The sequence below is a fragment of the Octopus sinensis genome, linkage group LG25, assembly GCF_006345805.1.
Source record: "Octopus sinensis linkage group LG25, ASM634580v1, whole genome shotgun sequence".
Lineage (NCBI taxonomy): Eukaryota > Metazoa > Mollusca > Cephalopoda > Octopoda > Octopodidae > Octopus > Octopus sinensis.
Window position 1 is genome coordinate 9604641 of NC_043021.1, and position 20481 is coordinate 9625121.

At 39.8% G+C, this 20481-nt stretch overlaps 1 protein-coding gene across 1 annotated transcript in view; it reads left to right on the plus strand.

Moving 5' to 3' along the window:
* Nucleotides 1–20481, plus strand: part of LOC115224196 (protein limb expression 1 homolog) — a 52334-nt gene that overhangs the window by 1083 nt on the left and 30770 nt on the right. The window lies entirely within an intron of this gene.

Sequence of the window (20481 nt, forward strand, 5' to 3'; positions counted from 1 at the left end):
ATTATCATCATTATTTAATGTCCATCTTCCATGTTGGCTTAAGTTCAGTGTTGGACAGGATATGACGAGTCGGAGGACTGCGTCATCCACCAATGTCCACTTCGACATGGTCCCTATGGCTGGATGCCCGTCCGAACGCCAACCACTTTACAGAGTGCACTGGGTTTTTTGGCTTTTTCCCGTAGCATCAGCACTAGTGAACCTTACCTTGTTCCATACAAAACTAAGAATGCAGGGTGGGCCCCCTATTAGTAATAAAAGAGAATAAAAACGAGAGGGTGCGATGATTATATATATATGAAGTGATGAGGGTGTGAAAAGTATAATGATTGCAATATATTTATTGTTGTGATAGGGTGATAGTGGAGAGAGCAGCCGAGCAGGCTTTAACTGGGGAGAGTGTATATAAAGATACGTGTGTGTATATATATATACACACACACACACGAAATCAGTTCAATACGCTCTGGAATTGTGAAAGATGGGCTTCAATTTTTCTAGAAGTGAATAAAATAATAATGAATGCACACGTACTTGTACAAAACGTTTTGATGCGTGACTTCTGGTCCACCCTGTGTATGTATGAATGTGTGTATATATATATATATATTATATATATATATATATATATATATATATATATGTATGTATGTATGTATGTAATCTATATGTGTGTATGTATGTGATGGTTATTTGTCCGTTTTCCTGCTGGCATGAGTTGAACTGATTGACAGCATCTTGTGAGCTAAAGGGCTGCTCCAAACTCAGCTGTTAGCTTTGATATGGTTACTATGGCCGGATGTCCTTCCTGAAACCAACCACATTACAGTGTGTACTGGGAGCCCATTTTGGGGAGAGTTCTTTGTACCACCAATGCCAGTGATGTTGCCAAGTAACTTGCAAGACAGAAAAAAACAATAGGAAAAGCTGAGTGGGGAGCATCAAAAAAAATTTTTTTTCAGAGAGGGAAGATGGCTTTATACCAAGAGTCGAAAGGCTAAAAGCTTGTTTTCCTATAGAGGGGAGACATGGCTGCCACACATATAGAGCGGAGTGGAAGTAATTGGGATGGAAAAGTGCCCATGCAGTGTCACGTAAAAACATCCAGCACACTCTGTGGAGTGGTTGGCATTAGGAAGGGCATCCAGCCCACAGAAACCAAGCCAGATTAGACTGGAGTCTGGTGCAGCTCCAGCATGGACAACAGACATGAAATAAAGATTATTCTATATATATATAGAGAGAGAGAGCAATAAGAAAATGGAGGGGATCAATAGGTGGTTCAGCAACTTTTAGACATTATATTATGTTAACTTATTTATTTACTAAAATGACAATTACAAGAATATATATACATGTATAACATATTATGCTTTCTCATAAAGAAGGTTGGCTGTGTGGTAAGTAGCTTGCTTACGAACCACATGATTCCAGGTTCAGTTCCACTATAGCATTGGGCCAACCAAGGCATTGTGAATGGATTTGGTAGATGGAAGCTGAAAGAAGCCCATTGTATGTGTGTGTGTGTGTGACCTCTCGTCTGTGTTTGTCCCCAACCACTCCTTGACAACCGGTGTTGGTGTGTTGACATCCCCTTAACTTAGCAGTTCGGCAAAACGAGACTGATAGAACATGTACCAGGCTTAACAAATATAAATATAACAAATGGGTCAATTCATTCAACTAAAATTTCTGCAAGGTGATGCCTCAGTATGGCCGGTGTCTAATGACTGAAAACAGTAAAATATATATGTATATATATATATATTTGCAAATAGTAATGGATTACTCCAAACATTTACCAGTTTGCTCTCAGTTAGGTATTCAAAATAGGTTATTCAACAGTTGATATGTAAATCCAATAATATTCTCATAAGACAAGAATACATTCTTATACTAGTATGTTGTTGACAGTGACTTCCAAGTTTTGGCCAGCTAAGCCATTGCGGACTGATGCGTGTGTATGTACTTGTAGCATTTGAATATTTTTTTTGGCTGATGTCAATGCTGTTGGATTGTGTGTCGAAATTCCAATGACTTCCAAGAGAGCAGCTGATGATAAGATGTTGGCTATGTCCCTTTAGATTTAAACTGTTGTTATTGTGAAGTTTGTATGTTTCCCTTTTTGATTCTGTCTTCAGTATGTTTGTCACCATATTGATAAGGCGGCGAGCTGGCAGAAAGGTTAGCATGCCGGGCGAAATGCGTAGCTGTATTTCGTCTGCCGTTACGTTCTGAGTTCAAATTCCGCTGAGGTCGACTTTGCCTTTCATCCTTTCGGGGTCGATAAATTAAGTACCAGTTACGCACTGGGGTTGATGTAATTGACTTAAACTATTTGTCTGTCCTTGTTTGTCCTCTCTGTGTTTAGCCCCTTGTGGGTAGTAAAGAAATACATATTGATTGCGTCACCATTTGTAGTCCTGGTGGTTTATGGTCCGCTTATTGTTTAGTATACCACTGGGACTAGTCTTGTTGGTTTGTCTGTCATTGCTTCATTCTGTGTCAATGCTTGTTAACATCTTATTTTTAATTTGTCTTGGTAGAATTTTTTAATTCATAACGAGTGGCTGTGTGGTAAGTAGCTCACTGCGTGGCACCTTGGGCAATTGTCTTCTACTATAGCCTCAGGCCGACCAAGGCCTTGTGAGTGGATTTGGTAGATGGAAACTGAAAGAAGCCCGTCATATATATGTGTATATATATATATATATGTGTGTGTGTGTGTGTATATGTTTGTGTGTCTGTGTTTGTCTCCCCAACATCGCTTGACAACCAATGCTGGTGTGCTTACGTCCCCGTAACTTAGTTCGGCAAAAGAGACCGATAGAATAAGTACTAGGCTTACAAAGAATAAGTCCTGGGGTCAATTTGCTTGACTAAAGACGGTGCTTCAGCATGGCCATGGTCACATGACTGAAACAAGTAAAAGAGTTAAAGAGTAACTGGTTATTAGTAATAGTATATTCGAGACTCAGTGGAATTAGAATTATTGGGTTAGATATCAGCAAGTTTTTACATTATGGTAGACTTAAATAGTCCAAAGTCAGGACGTCATGATAGATTGTTAGCTCCTACATGCATTTTTTCTCTCCTTGTTTTTTCTGTGTCCCTTCCTGTAGAAGAGCGTAGGCTCGAAACATAAAAGACTTTTTCTATTCCTGAGCACTATACTAATACATTTGTTTGTTTGTACTCCACCTGCCTTCGTCTTTTGTTTATTTTCGTAAACTTTCCCTTTATATATATATCATTATCATCATTTAACATCTGTTTTCCATGGTGTCATGAGTTTGGATGGTTTGATGAGTGCTGGCAACCAGGTGAGCAGCACCAGGTTCCAGTCTGATTTGGCTTGGTTTCTACAGCTGGATGCTCTTCCAAATGCCCACCACTTTACAGAGTGTACTGGGTGCCTGTCATGTTGCACTGGTGCTTTTTATGTGGAACCAGCATGGGGGTTTTTACATGGCACCAGGACAGGATTATTGCAGGCCGAACCCCTTCAGCTGAAGAAGGAGCAGCATTAATACTTCTGCTGTGGACAACAGATCTTCTTGTGTGTGTGTATGTACTGGTGGCACATGAAAAAATCATTCAAGCGAGGTCATTACCAGTGCCGCTGGACTGGCTCCTGTGCAGGTGGCACATAAAAAAACACCATTTGAGCATGGCCGTTGCCAGTACTGCCTGGCTGGCACAAGGGCCGGTGGCACGTAAAAGCACCCACTACAGTCAGAGTGGTTGGCATTAGGAAGGGCCTCCAGCTGTAGAAACTCTGCCAGATCAAGATTGGAGCCTGGTGCAGCCATCTGGTTCACCAGTCCTCAGTCAAATCGTCCAACCCATGCTAGCATGGAAAGCGGACGTTAAACGATGATGATGATGATGATGTCATACACACATTTATGCGCAATACAGCATAAATAAGAAGAACTGAAGTAAATTTAAGTATTGAAGCTCAATATGGTTCAGATAAGAACATGAAGACCCATTTTCTATGTTAATTGATGTAGAAAAAATGTCGGAGGGAGTCTCATGATGGACCATGTATATGTGTGTGCGTCTTTTTCACAATTCAGGGCATGGGCTGTGGCCATGCTGGGATACTACTATTACTGATGATACTGTTTCGACCATTTCATTATGGTGTGTGAGGAAGTTTGATATTGTTACCATTATTAGCTTTCTTGGCATGATCTTGTGTGTGTGTGTTTATCTATATATGTGTGTATATATATATATATATGTGTGTGTGTGTGTGTGTATTGTATTTTGGGATGGTCTTTTTTTTTTGTCTTTTTGCCAAATCCGCACACACACTACTATATATTTGTTCTTCATTCATTTATTACTGTTCCTATTTTAGCTTGTGTCCATTGTCCGGAAATCTTTCATGTGTGGCGAAAGATTTCCAGACAATGGATATGAGTTTATTTGGGGGGAAAAAAAGAAAAAGAAAAGAACCATCCCAAAATACAACAATATCCATTTCAACACATGGTTTCACATCAGGAATCTTGTAACACAAATTTATAAACATATATATATATATATATATATATATATATATATATATATATATATATATATAGTTAATCCAAACATGAAAACACAAAGAGAAAACACAACAATGCGAGGACGTGGAACAAATATAGTATTATTGGACGCTCAGGAAGGAAGGGAAGAAGGAGGGTTTTACGTTTCGAGCGGAGCTCTTTGTCAGAAACATAGGAAATGGAAAGATCCAGAGAAGGGAAGACGGAGGAAAAAAATCACTAATGGTACACACACGGTCACTATATATATATATATAGATATAGAGAGAGAGAGAGACCGGTAAGGCGGCGCTGATAACGATCCCGCTGGAATGGTGCTTTTTACGTAATATATGTATATATATATGTATGTATATATAAAACAAACACACACACACACATGAATATGTATACCATGTGTGTGTATAAATATATATCATCATCATCATTTATCATCCATTTTCCATGCTGCCTGAGCTCCATTTTGCCCATTTTGTCATGGCTTCTACTGCTGGATTCCCTTCTATATATCATTTTTACATCATGGGCTGTGATGATTAGACGGAATCCAATGGGTTGGAGGACCAAGTCTTGTACCAGTGTCTCAGAGTGTACTGGATGCTTTATTTATTCTTTTCTTCACAATGCACAAGAATTTGTGGGATGACAATCGGTTTGGCAAAAGAGACCAATAGAATAAGTACCAGGGTTGCTTTGTTTAGCTAAACCCTTCAAGGCAGTGTCCCAGCATATCTGCAGTCCAATGACTGAAACGAGTAAAAGATAAAAAGAATGTCTATGGAATACTCAGCCACTTGCATGATAGGTCAATGTTTAGGCAATTAATTGAACATTTGAACCCCTCATTATTGAAACTAACAGAGGTCCAACTACACACAAGTAGTAATATGTATGTATGCGGGCATGGCTGTGTGGTTAGGGAGCTTGCTTCCTAGCTACATGGTTTCAGGTTCAGTCCCACTGCGTGACACTTTGGGCAGGTGTCTTCTGCTATAGCCCCGAGTCGACCTAAGCTTTGTGATTGAATTCGGTAGGCGGAAGTTACTGCCATGTGTGTATGTGTGCGTGTAGGTGCTCAGTGCCTCTCCGAAAGAGAGAAAGGGGTATGTATGTAATTATTCAGTTTTATTTCAAGATTTCTTGCCAATAGAGAAAGAGCCTGCAGTTTTGTTTGTTTTGTTTTATGTATGTATTCTCATGCATATAGGTGCATGTTTAGACATGTGTGTATATACTCAAATGATAAACTTCTGGAAAGTTTTACAGATGTTTACAGTTCCAGTGATGGCTTGGATCTGTAGTCTTCAAATTGGCTGTCTTCTTTCTGGCTTTGAGAAGCCTAATTTCTCAAGATTGATACTTAGGTAGTGTGTTACATGTCCCAGTGCCCCAATAATTACAGATATAAACCTGAACCTGGGTAGAATAACTGTAGATTTCTCAATAGTTCGGTGTAGGTATTTTCTTTTTCTCCTATCTTTAGCCTTTTGCTAACATCTGCTGGGCAGCTGATCTCTACAACTGTACACAGTTTCTCCTCTCTGCCCCAAATCACTAAGTATATCTGTATGTGTCTGTGTGTATGTAGAGTCAACAGATGAGATCCAGAGATTCTTGGTATAGAAAACACTTAGTAGCGCTTCGAATGATCTGAATTTAGACTCTGATGTTTTTACGAGGGACCAATTCTATGAGATAAATAGTGGCTATAAGAAGAATCCAGGTGAGCAGATATACTCTTTTACTTGTTTCAGTCATTTGACTGTGGCCATACTGGAGCACCGCATTTAGTCGAGCAAATCAACCCTAGTACTTATTCTATCGGTCTCTTTTGCTGAACCCCTAAGTAACAGGGACGTAAACACACCAGCATCAGTTGTCAAGCAATGTTGGGTGGACAAACACAGACACACACATATATATATATATATACACACATATATACGACGGGCTTCTTTCAGGTCAACATGACCGGTAGAGTGTACAGGGCAGAGGATGACTGCAAAAAAATAAGAGTGGGCGGAGAGAAAATAGCAAGAGTATAGTGGGAGAGGGAGAAATGGGAGAGAGATGGAGAGAGAGTGTGTGTGTGTGTAACCACTGAGCCATGCACCTCCACATGTGCTCATAAATTAGTGTATGGTGGTTGGTGTTAGGAAGGGCATCCAGAACCATACCAAAGCAGACACTGGAACATGATCCAGTCCTTGACCAATTGTCAAACCATCCAGACCCATGCAGTATGGAACATGGACGTTAAACAATGATGATGACATTACATTCCAAACTGTGTCCATAATGCCTCTTTCCCCCCCTCTCTCTCTCTCTATATATATATTTGTATATGTATATATATATATATATATATATGTGCGTGATTGATAGACATAAAAATTATTGGTAGTAAGAATCTGATGAACATCAATAAAGAATGAATTAAGAGTTAAGAAAATGGAGGTTATCAGAATAAAAAGTAAGGTTTGCCCAAGATACCACGCAGTAGGACCGAACCCAGAATCATGTGGTTCGTAAGCAAACGTCTTACCACACAGCCACTCCCACTGTAACATTCATGCACATTAATATTACACATCTTGAGAAGTGTATTCACATCCTCCCTTTCTAGCTTCCACAAGTCCTTTGCCTTCAAGGCCACCTCTCACTGCCATACAGAATCACACTTCACATACAACCTGGCCTTCGCTCTGAGAGAGATGCTCTTTGTTGATGATTGAGGTAGTTAGCAGCTTCCTGAACATTTTCCAACTTTTTTTTTTTACTCACCTATGGAAATTGTAGCTGTGATACCAGTGCCGGTGGCACGTAAGCAAACCATCTGAACGTGGCCATTGCCAGCGCGCCCCAATGGACACGGAGGCCCGTTGAGGCAGCAGTGGCAACGTAAAAAGCACCATCCGATTGTGGCGGTTGCCAGCCTCACCTGGCCCCCGTGCCGGTGGCACATAAAAAGCACCATCCGACCGTGGCCAATCCTTACGTTTTTATTATATTTTAATTATTTAGCTTTTAATAGATTAAATCTTACAGATTCCAATTTATTTTTTCATCCTCAGAGGATCAATAAAACCCGTTTGCTAGTCCCGTCTGGCACGTAAAAAGCACCCACTACACTCACGGAGTGGTTGGCGTTAGGAAGGGCATCCAGCCGTAGAAACATTGCCAGATCGAACTGGGCCTGGTGCAGCCTTCTGGCTTCCCAGACCCCAGTTGAACCGTCCAACCCATGCCAGCATGGAAAGCGGACGCTAAATGATGATGATGATGATGATTTACCTAACTTAATTAGCAGTGGGAGTCAAGTGTATAGTAGCTCCCACTGCTAATTAGGTCACCTAACCTGCAGGCCTGGTGTTGGCATCTGGTGCAGGATAACTCCTCTTATGGGCAACAGCTGATCTTTAGTGTTGGCTGGTAAGATATCTAGGGGATGGAAAACCGTATAAGAAAACTTCAATAAATATATCTTTTATCTTATACTTGTTTCAGTCATGCTAGGGCACTGCCTTGATATATATATATATATATATATATATATATATATATTATATATATATATATATATATATATTCTTGTTTTAGTCATTTGACTATGGCCATGCTGGAGCACCGCCTTTAGTCAAACAAATTAAACCCAGGACTTATTCTTTGTAAGCCTAGTACTTATTCTATCAGTCTCTTTGTGCCAAACTGCTAAGTGACAGGGAAGTAAACACAGCAACATCAGTTGTCAAGCGATAATGGGGGGACACACACACAAACACACACATATATATACATATATATATATATACACACACACAACACAATGGGCTTCTTTCAGTTTCTGTCTACCAAATCCACTCACAAGGCTTTGGTTGGCCCAAGACACTTATCCAAGGTGTCATGCAGGGGGACTGAACCCAGAACCATATGGTTGGGAACCAAGCTTCTTACCACACAGCCACTCCTGCACCTATATATATATATATATATATATATATGTATTTATATTTTGAGATTTTATTGTTTTTGCCAAATATACACATGCACTCTATACTCGTTCATCACTTCAGTTTTATTATTGTTCTTCTTCCAGTGTCCCTTGTCTGAAATCTTTCATCACATGTCCTGTGAACTCTTCACCAACTCTCCATCCCACATTTCCTCTTGTTTAGGCCACTCTCTCTCTCTCTCTCTCTCTCTCATATATTTTATGTGTGTGTGTGTGTTGAATAAAATAAGCCAACAATGCCAGGGCAAACATTTATATGCTCACACATTATCTGCATTAGACTCCTCACTCGTACTATTATTGAACCGTGAATCTAACTACCGTCCTTCCATAGCACTTACATAGACTTACCTGCCATTTTGGGTCTTCTGGATACCAAAACCTCTCATCTATCTATCTATCTATATATATATATTTTACATACATTTAAGAGGGATGACCACTAAGTGGACATCCATTATGCTAGAAGTCGAACCCCCTATGTCTATGATTGTTCCCCCACCACTCAGAAAGGAAATTTTCTTGAGAACATTCCTTTCTTAGTGGTAAGACCATAGGGGGTCGACTTCAAGCATAATGGATGTCTACTTAGTAGTCATCCCTCTTATACGTATGTAATATAATTTTTCTGAATCAGCAGATTTTTCTATATGCTAGACCACTGGTTTTAAATTGATATTAATCAAATTAATATTCAATTTTTCACCCTTATTATTTCATATATATATATATATAGGCAAATCAATAATAACAGACGATGGATAAATGTCAGTTCATTACAGCTGTTTCTCATGCATTTTTAATAGACAAATGTCTACATTACATCATTGCAAAAACCACAGTCATCCGATGAAACATATAATTTCAAAACAATAGAAGGATTTCCCATGTGAGACACTCTAGACTAAACAGCGTATGGTTGACACAATGTGTACTTTTAGACCAGCCCCTAGGCACTAAATACTCGTAGGGGTGGTTTTCTCTGTGTGCACAACCTGAATATTCTACTGGATATTTAATCGACCATAGGTGGTGATCACAGGTTAATCCAACCCTACCTGGTACATATAATTTAAGTACCTGATTCTCTTAATCCTTATTATTAATAATATATTTGTGTATATATATATATATATATATATATATATATATATATTTGTATAGGTGCAGGAGTGGCTGTGTGGTAAGTAGCTTGCTTACCAACCACTTGGTTCTGGGTTTAGTCCCACTGCATGGCACCTTGGCTATGGGGGAAATATTACCATGCTTGGGAACAAGTAAGGGTTGGCAACTGGTAGAGCATCCAATTGTAGAAAATCTGCTTCAGCAAACTTTGTCTGAGCTATGCAACTATGGAAAAGTGGATGTTAAATCGATAATTATAATGACAATAACGGTCTTATTGAATAATTAGATGGCTATCAAATGACTAAATGAAGCAATTTCCTTAATATCATCATCATTTAACACTCGTTTTTCCATGCTGGTATGGGTTGGACAGTTCAACAGCATTTTGCATGCTACAGAGCTGTGCTGAAATTCCAGTGTCAGCTTGGCATGTTTTCTACAGCTGGATGTCCTTTCTAATGTCAACCATCTTAGAGTGTGTACTGGGTGGCAACCTCACTAGTGCCAGTGGCATATGGGTGCTTTTTTTCATGCCCCTGACCCTTGTGAAGTTGCTAAGTTAGTTGCTAGACAGAAAATAACAGGAAAGAAAAAAGTAACATGACCTTATTTACCAGGTTGCATGCACAAAATTACTCAAGCGTGGCAACACCAATGAAAATAACAATGAAAACAAAACCACAGAATTGTAAATATAATTTGAAACAAGGTATAAGGATGTCTACTGTAAATCCTTGAGTATAATACGCAGGGGATTTTTAGGGGGCTGTACCTCTGAAAAACCTAAACCCTGTGTATAATACGCACCCCTTCTCTAACTTGAGTCGTGCATAATTAAGCCAGCAGCACCTAGTCAAACAAACACTTCCGTGCATGCGTAATACAGTAATGGTGATGTTCTTAACTGTTGTATGGGAATGTAAATATGTTTGCAAATTTTTTTTGTTACATGTTATTCTGTGTTCTGAATACTTTTATTTTTATAAATGTTGTTTACTGCAAGTTATGGATGATTCTTTTATGACTTCATTGCTTTCAGGCTTAGCTTAAGATATTTTCGCGCCCGCCATCACAAAATGCATCTGAATAAACATTGCCGGACAGCAAATAGAGACTCGGACATTGCTAAGAAAATATTTTTCAATTTTAACCTCGTATATTGTACGCACTAGGGATTTTGACCTTTAAATTTTGGGGGAAAAATGTGGACTTACTCAAGGATTTACAGTATGTAGCAGCAACTATGATACTATTAGCATTTGAAAGAAAAACTCGCATTTGGAAAGCCAAGATAATTGCATTTTGATATAGTCACCACAACAAACATTTGAGTCAGTGGTTTAGCTGAATAGATTGACCACAGTTACTGCTCGTAATGGGTTTTATCGATCCTCTGAGGATGAAAAAATAAATTGGAATCTGTAAGATTTAATCTATTAAAAGCTAAATAATTAAAATATAATAAAAACGTAAGGATTGGCAGTACAGATCACCACCACCACGCCCCGTTCTCTGTAGATCAATATCATCTGCTGAACAAAGTCAGTGGGAAAAACTTGTAATTTGCAGCTAAATATCTCTCAAATCACACCTTACTTGTTGGAGAATATTTGAGAGGGAGAGATGGCTTTATACCAGGTGCTGAGAAGCTGAAGTATTACAGAGGGACTAGAACAGGTGTTTTGTTATATATGCATATAAATGAAATAAGTTTACATGTACTTTTTCTCACGTACAAACTTGCTACGTTTTCCCCCTTTATAAGTTAAACTCTCTTGTAATGTTTTGCATTTATTTTGTAAGATATGGAAGCGTGTATCGAAAAAGTGTTTCGTTTATTGAGAGGATACAGGTGAAGGCACATGGCTCAAATTTGATTTCGATTTTTAGGCTCTACATTTGAATTACCTCTATTTCCAGATCTTTCTATTATTATTATTATTATTAGTAGTAGTAGTAGTAGTAGTAGTAGTATAATTAAGACAGCAAGCTGGTAGAATCGTTAGCATGCTGGGGAAAATGCTTAGCTGTATTTCATCTGTCTTCATGTTTTGAGTTCAAATTCCACCGAGGTCGACTTTGCCTTTCATCCTCCCCCAAATTCCAAGCCTTTTGCCTGTAGTAGAAAGCATTATTATTATTATTGTAGTATCTTTTGTCTAAGCTCTTTCGTCACACATCCTGTGACCTCTTAGCTATTTTAACCACTTAGCTATGTGCCTCCACACGCACACATACACATATATATAGTGTGGAAGCACATGGCCTAGTGGTTAGAGTAGCAGACTTGCAGTCAAGAGATTGTGGGTTCGAATCTCAGACCGGGCAATGTGTGTGTTTATGAGTGAAACACCTAAGCTCCATGCGGCTTCGGCAGAAGGTAATGGCGAACTTCTGCTGACTCTTTGCCACAACTTTCTCTCACTCTTTCCTCCTGCATCTTGCAGCTCACCTGTGGCAACGTAAGCACACCAACACTGGTTGTCAAGCGATGGTGGAGAGGACGTGTCCATAATGCCTCTGCCCCACCCTCTCTCTATATGTATTAGTAACATTAGGTGCAAGAGTGGCTGTGTGGTAGGTAGCTTGCTTACCAACCACATGGTTCCGGGTTCTGTCCCACTGCGTGGCACCTTGGGCAAGTGTCTTCTGCTATAGCCTCGGGCCGACCAAAGCCTTGTGAGTGGATTTGGTAGACGGAAACTGAAAGAAGCCCGTCGTAGATATGTATATATATATGTGAGTGTGTGTCTGTGTTTGTCCCCCCCCCAACATCGCTTGACAACCGATGCTGGTGTGTTTACGTCCCCGTAACTTAGCGGTTCAGCAAAAGAGACCGATAGAATAAGTACTAGGCTTATAAAGAATAAGTCCCGGGGTCGATTTGCTCGGCTAAAGGCAGTGCTCCAGCATGGCCGCATTCAAACGCCTGAAACAAGTAAAAGAGTATGAATAAAGGAAGCAAGCGGCCAAAAGGGAGCGCCTATGTGGTTACTAGACTGACAAGAAAAAGCAGTCAAAGTCTCCCTTAAAATCGCACTACGATCATCTTAAGAAATGAAGGATACATTGGATAACTCTATCGGGATGGTCTATGCAGGAGTGTCTTTAATGTGTTGGGTAAAGGCTGAACTAGGACTTTGGTATAAGCGGTTTGCAGTTATGTTTTTGTTGATGTTCCTCCTCGGGTTAATTTATATTTAATAAACCCTGTGACCAAAAGAATTCCATTTATGAGCATCTCATTATTTGGGGGCTATTTAAATCTGCTTGGATGTTAAATTTATCCCTGCCTCTTGGAAATTTCCAAATTTGCTCCATCAGCAAATTTTTTCAAAAAATATTTTTGCAAGCTGATGACGAAAATCACATTCGTTTTTATTATTAATATTTTTTTCCTAGAAATTAATAATATTGAAATTGCAAGCACTTAAAGTTACATAATTTTAGCCTATCAAATGCGTTCGTTGCGAACATATTCGCAGGTCGGAACTGTTTGTTGTCATGGAAATCAGCGAAGATGGAGATAAGTCAACGGAGACAAAACCTTACGTGGTCTCTCGAACTGCTAGAAATAGTAGCAAAATCTTCCTTATACTTCACTATAACGTCCAAAAACATATATATATATATACAGAAAGGGTGGCATCGCAGGTCGGAACTGTTTGTTGTCATGGAAATCAGCGAAGATGGAGATAAGTCATCGAAGACAAAACCTTTACGTGGTCTCTCGAACTGCTAGAAATAGTAGTAAAATCTTCCTTATACTACACCATAACGTCAAAAAAATATATATATATATACAGAAAGGGTGGCACATTATATGACTTAGCTGGCGTATTGGCTTTTTTCATTCATAATTAGCGCACCAAGTGGTCGAAAGACAATTTAGGCAAAATCCTTCTACGTTAAACACGTCATTTCCTTTCGTAAGATGGTGACGGTGTGTGGTTTTTAAGGGAGATTTCTAAACAAGTCGAGCAACAACACTTGAGTAAACCTCAGCGCAAGGTAGCTGGGGTTACTAGAAAATGTATTTTTATAAGCTGGTCAGTGGATGACCGGCCTATAAAGAGCGTAAGGGTTGTCGGTGCAGATCACACCACCACCACATTCGCACTCGTCTTGTAGATCAATATCATCTGCAAAACAGAGTCGGCGGGGAAGACCTGCAGTTTCCAGCTAAATTTCCCTCAAATCGCACTTTTTTTTACCTTTCTCGTCTTAAAGAAAACAACGACACATTGAATAATGTAGTCTTAGGTAGACTATGAACTGAATGAAATACTGGACGACGGCGGTGATGATGACGTTACATTCCATTTGATAATGATGAGGTCTACTGGATTATGAGGTGACCTGGGGTTAAACAGCTGCTCCCTATATAAACCTCATCTCCCACCCTCTCCCTATATATATATATAATATATATATATATATATATATATATATGTATATGTGTGTATATATATGTATATGTGTGCATATATATGTATATGTGTGTATATATATGTATATATATATATGTGTGTGTGTGAGTATATATGTATATGTGTGTATATATATATGTGTGGTGTGTGTGTGAGTATATATGTACATGTGTGTACATATGTATATATATGTGTGTATATATATATATATATATGTGTATGTACATACACACACATCCATATACACATATATACATACACGCACCACTTGAACAACTGCTACTTATCCTTACACACACCATCCCCCCCTACTACTAAACCACAACACCGTCAAGATACATACCACCACCGTTTCCACTCCTGCTTACCAACTACACTCAGTCCGCACCATCTACCACCATCACCATCACCATCTACACACTCAGTCACAGTACATACCACCAACTACTAAATACACTTTGTCAAGATATACCGCCACCACTACCAGCACCACCACCGCCATTGCCGGCATTCCAGACATTGTATATTTCTTTCTCCTCCATCAAGTCTGTCAGAACATTTCTACACTATTTTCACCCTTTTCTCAACTATATAGTTGTTTGCATGTATATATATATATATATATATATATATATATATAGTGTGTATGTGTGTGCACATTTGTATATGTGTATGGTTGAGTTCTTACACTCTAAAGTAAATTGTGTGTATGTGTACACATGCACACACACACACACACACACACACACACACACACACACACACACACACATATAATTAGGTAAACGTTTGTGTTTACAAACAACATGGAGCAGCAGTATTTGATACAAGTCTGTAGTTTTTATTTGTGATGCCGAAAGTTCACGAAATGTAACCTTTTAATTTCCTGTACCTGATCTTCAGGTTTGTGTGTGTGTGTATATTTGTATGTGTGTGAATGAGTATTTGCACATGTGTATATGTGTGTGTGTGTATGTGTGCATGTATGTATGTGTGTGTATATATGTTTATATGTATATATATGTGTGTGTATATATGTATATATATATTGTGTGTGTATATATATGTGTATATATTGTGTGTGTATATATGTATGTGTGTATATATGTATATATATATTGTGTGTGTATATGTGTGTGTATATATATGTATAATATGTGTGTATATATATATGTATAATATGTGAGTATATATGTATATATATATGTGTATATATGTATATATATATGTGTGTGTATATATGTATATATGTGTGTGTATATATGTATATGTATATGTGTGTATATATATGTATATATATGTATATGTGTGTATATATATGTATATATATGTGTGTGTGTATGTATATATATGTGTGTGTGTATGTATATGTGTATATATGTATATATAAATGTGTGTGTATATATGTATATGTATATCATCGTCATTATCATTTAACATCTGTTTTCCATGCTGGTTTGGGCCGGACAGTTTGACAGGAACTGGACAGCAGAAAAGCTGCCCAGACTTCATGTTGGTTTTGGCATAGATTCTACGGCTGGATGACGTTCCTAATGCCATCCACTCTACAGAGTGGACTGGGTGCTTTTACACAGCACTGGCATGAGTGCTTCTAACATGGCACTGGTATGGGTGCTTTTTACATGGCACCAGCATCCATGACCCCACAAGATTAGGGACGATCAGCTGGAAATGGATGCAGGGGACATGCCTGTATACAAGAACGACCATGCTTTTACTTAGCTTGATATATATATGTATGTATATTGTTTATAGATGCAAGCATGACTGTGTGGTAAGAAGCTTGCTTCTCAACCGTATGGTTCCAGGTCCAGTCCCACTGCATGGAACCTTGGGCAAGTGTCTTCTAGAGCCCGAGCCAACCAAAGCCTTGTGAGTGGATCTGGTAGGCAGAAACTGAAAGAATGCAGCAAGCTGGCAGAATCGTTAGCACGCCGGACGAAATGCTTAGCGGTATTTCGTCTGCTGTTACGATCTGAGTTCAAATTCCACCGGGATCAACTTTGCCTTTCATCCTTTCGGGGTCGATAAACTAAGTACCAGTTACGCACTGGGGTCGATGTAATTGACTTAACCCCTTTGTCTGTCCTTGTTTGTCCCCTCTATGTTTAGCCCCTTATGGGCAATAAAGAAATAAGAAACTGAAAGAAGTCCATCATATATCTATGTGCGTGTCTTTGTGTTTGTCCCCACCATCACTGCTTGATAAATGGTGTTGTTGTGTTTATGTCCCCATAACCTAGTGTTTCGGCAAAAGAGACTGATAGAATAGGTATTAGGTTTAAAAGATACGTCCTGGGGTGGTTTGTTTGACTAAAACTTCTCAAAGCAGTGCTCCAGCATGGCCGCAGTCAAATGACTAAAACAAGTAAAAGAATAAAACAATATGTACATGTGTGTGTGTGTACATTTTTACTTGTTTCTGTCAGTGGACTGCGGCCGTGCTGGAGCACCACACTCGAGTTTTAGTCATGCAAATTGACTCCAATGCTTTTTTCCTTTTAAGCTTTGTACTTATTCTATTGGTTTCTTTTCTGCCAAACTGCTAAGTTACAGGGACATAAACAAACCATACCAGTTGCTGAGCAGGACAAGCAGATAGATAGTTAGATAGGCAGGTAGGCAGGCAGGCAGACAGATAGATAGATAGGTAGATAGATAGATAGATAGATAGACAGGCAGATAGATAGATAGACAGGCAGATAGATAGATAGATAGGCAGATAGACAGATAGATAGGCAGACAGACAGATAGATAGGTAGACAGACAGATAGATAGGTAGGCAGATAGATAGATAGGCAGATAGATAGATAGACAGACAGATAGATAGATAGGCATATAGACAGATAGATAGATAGATAGGCAGACAGATAGACAGATAGATAAATAGATAGATAGATAGGCAGACGGACAGATAGATAGATAGGCAGATAGATTGATAGACAGGCAGACAGACAGATAGACAGGCAGACAGACAGATAGATAGACAGGCAGACAGACAATGAGCTGTGTTCATTTTTTGTCTATGAAATCCCCTCACCAACCTTTGATCTGCCTGAGTCTTTAGAAAAAAGACATTTGCCCAAGATGTCATGCAGTGGGACTAAACCTGGAACCATGTGATTGGGAAGTGGACTTCTTTCCAAACAATCACATTGAAATTGCTATATTTAACCTTTTAGCATTCAGATTACTCTGTCAAGTGTTATGCTTATTCAGACTGCTTTGAATTACTCATGCAGTGTATTGAAGCTTCAAGATTTCAAGGAAGCACTCGTCTATTTTTAGAATGATACTGTCGGTGGCACGTAAAAGCACCATCTGTTCGTGTTCGTTGCCAGCCTCGGCTGGCCCCCGTGCCGGTGACACGTAAAAGCACCGTCCGTTTGTGGCCGTTTGCCAGCTCTGTCTGGCCCCGTGTCGGTGGCACGTAAAAGCACCATCCGCTCGTGTTCATTGCCAGCCTCGGCTGGCCCCCATGCCGGTGACACGTAAAAGCACCATCCGTGCGTGGCCGTTTGCCAGCTCTGTCTGGCCCCGTGTCGGTGGCACGTAAAAGCACCATCCGCTCGTGTTCGTTGCCAGCCTCGGCTGGCCCCCGTGCCGGTGACACGTAAAAGCACCGCCCGTTCGTGGCCGTTTGCCAGCTCTGTCTGGCCCCGTGTCGGTGGCACGTAAAAGCACCATCCGCTCGTGTTCGTTGCCAGCCTCGGCTGGCCCCGTGCCGGTGAAACGTAAAAGCACCATCCGTTCGTGGCCGTTGTGCCAGCTCTGTCTGGCACCTGTGCAGGTGGCACGTAAAAATCACACCACTACACTCGCGGAGTGGTTGGCGTTAGGAAGGGCATCCAGCCGTAGAAACACTGCCAAATCTGACTGGGCCTGATGAAGCCTTCCGGCTTCACAGACCCCAGTTAAACCATCCAACCCATGCTAGCATGGAAAACAGACGCTAAATGATGATGATGATAATACTGCAGGGTAGGTTTGGCAAGTTAGAAGATGAAACAGATTATTCGGGCTGGATATGGCCGGCCTAAATGATAAAGGGATAATCCAGGCATTTACCCCATCAATCATGTGTATGGATGGTGGTTATCTGAAAATTGAAGGCTTGGATCTTTTCGGTTTGAACGGCAGTTTTTTTCTGGCGGTGTCATATGAAATTGTCACCCATAATTATGACCCTAGTATCGATCTATTGCATTTCAATCTGTTTTAGGGTTAGGGTTAGTTAGGGGTGGGGAGAAGGGTATCTTTTTTCTTCAGAAATGTAAATAAATCCAATCTGTTTCTTAAACGAGGGGCATATTCATACGGCACAGAATGTTTTCACCTCAAATAAACGTCAGTGATTGGTTGAAATTGCAGAAATTGAAGGAAAAAAAACAACAAATATCTTACAAACTATAGAATTTTCTCAATAAAGCCGAAAGAAAAAGATGTTTTATAAACCCATTCTACCAGCATACGAATTTTAAAAGTGTTTAGTTACGTGGAAATTATTTTTAAAAAACTGCCGTTCAAACCGAAAAGATCCGAAGGCTTTTCTTAAGATCCCACTATGCTAGTAATCCAAAAATCCACAACACAGAGTATATTAATATATATTCGAGGATAATCTGGTGCTTGACTTAAGAAAGGAAGTGCCCATGTGCACTTCCTTCACAGACCCTCTTAAAACTAGTAATAGCAATGCCCTTGCTTGGTTTTCCACTTGAATTACAAGGCTCAGCTGTGTGGTAAGACATTTGCTTCAAGACCACATGGTTCCTGGTTCAGTTCCACTGTGTGGCACCTTGAGCAAGTGTCTTCTACTATAGCCTCTGGCTGACCAAAGCCTTGTGAGAGAATTTGGTAGACAAAAACTGAAAGAAACCTATGGTGTGTGTGATTGTGTCTGTGTTTGTCCCCCACCACCACTTGACAACTGGTGTTGGTGTGTTTACATCCCCATAACCTAGCAGTTCGGCAAGAAGAGACCAACAGAATAAGTACTAGACTTTAATGGGGTCAATTCACTTGATTGAAATCTTTAAAGGCAATGCCTTAACATGGCCACAATGCCCTAACATGGCTACAATGTCCTAGCAAGGTCACAATGCCTTAACATGGCCACAATGCCCCAGCAAGGCCACAATGCCCTAGCAAGGTCACAATGCCCTAACATGGCCACAATGCCCTAGCATGGCCAGTCTAATGATTGAAACAAGTGATAAAAGAATTGTAGGGATAACATCAGCAGTGAGGGAATTCTTGAGGACCTTTGATCTGAAGAAGACAGGCTGAGTGTCATGGTTTGTGCAAGTCCTTGGAGGAAGTGAAGACAATATGAGTCAGAGGAGGAAGAGTGGAGCTTGAGTCACTAAGCCTGGGTGGAGGTGAAAGGAGACCAACCAGTTCTGAGTACAGAGGCCATTGTTGTAGTAACAGTAGAAAAGTCAGAGCGAAAGGACAGCATGTCTGTGGGTGAGAATCTGGAATAGTTAGTGAGTGATTTCATGACAATCAGTTGGTGGCCTTGTAAGACATGCAGTCTAGAATATCTGTATACAGGTTGCCGTTGACTTACAACCTGTCCGACTTAAAACCGATCGACTTTGCAACAATTGGCGCGCCAGCTCCCGGCAGCAATAATAGATAGTCCAGTTGAAATCTATTGGGTTTAATTTCTTAGAAATTGACCTGATGTCAGCTTACAAATGCTTCCCCTAGGTTTGGTTATCGATTTCCACTGTGGTTATCCCAAGTGTTTGATGAATATCCTGTCGCAGAGACATCAAGGCAACCTCGTATTTGTTTATAAGACAACTGCTTGAAACTCCGAAATTTTTGACTAATGCCAGTATATTAGTATAATACAGAATGCTGTGTGACTTTTACCTGAGAAAGTACGTTAAGAATGTAAAAATATAAAAGAAAGCTATGTGTAGGCCTATAGGCCAACTTACGACCAGTCACTCAGAACCAGTTGTGGTCGTAAGTCAACAATGACCTGTATATATATACATATATTTATTTATCTAGTTTCAGCTCACTAGCTGTGGCCATGCTGGGGCACCGCCATTTATGTATATATAAATTAAGCAGAAAATGGAGAATATATGGTAAATGGTGAATTCTTATTTCTTATTTCTTTATTGCCCACAAGGGGATAAACATAGAGAGGACAGACAAAGGGATTAAGTCGATTACATCGACCCCAGTGCATAACTGGTACTTATTTAATTGACCCCGAAAGGATGAAAGGCAAAGTCGACCTCGGCGGAATTTGAACTCAGAACATAGCGGCAGACGAAATACCTGTTTCTTTATTACCCACAAGGGGCTA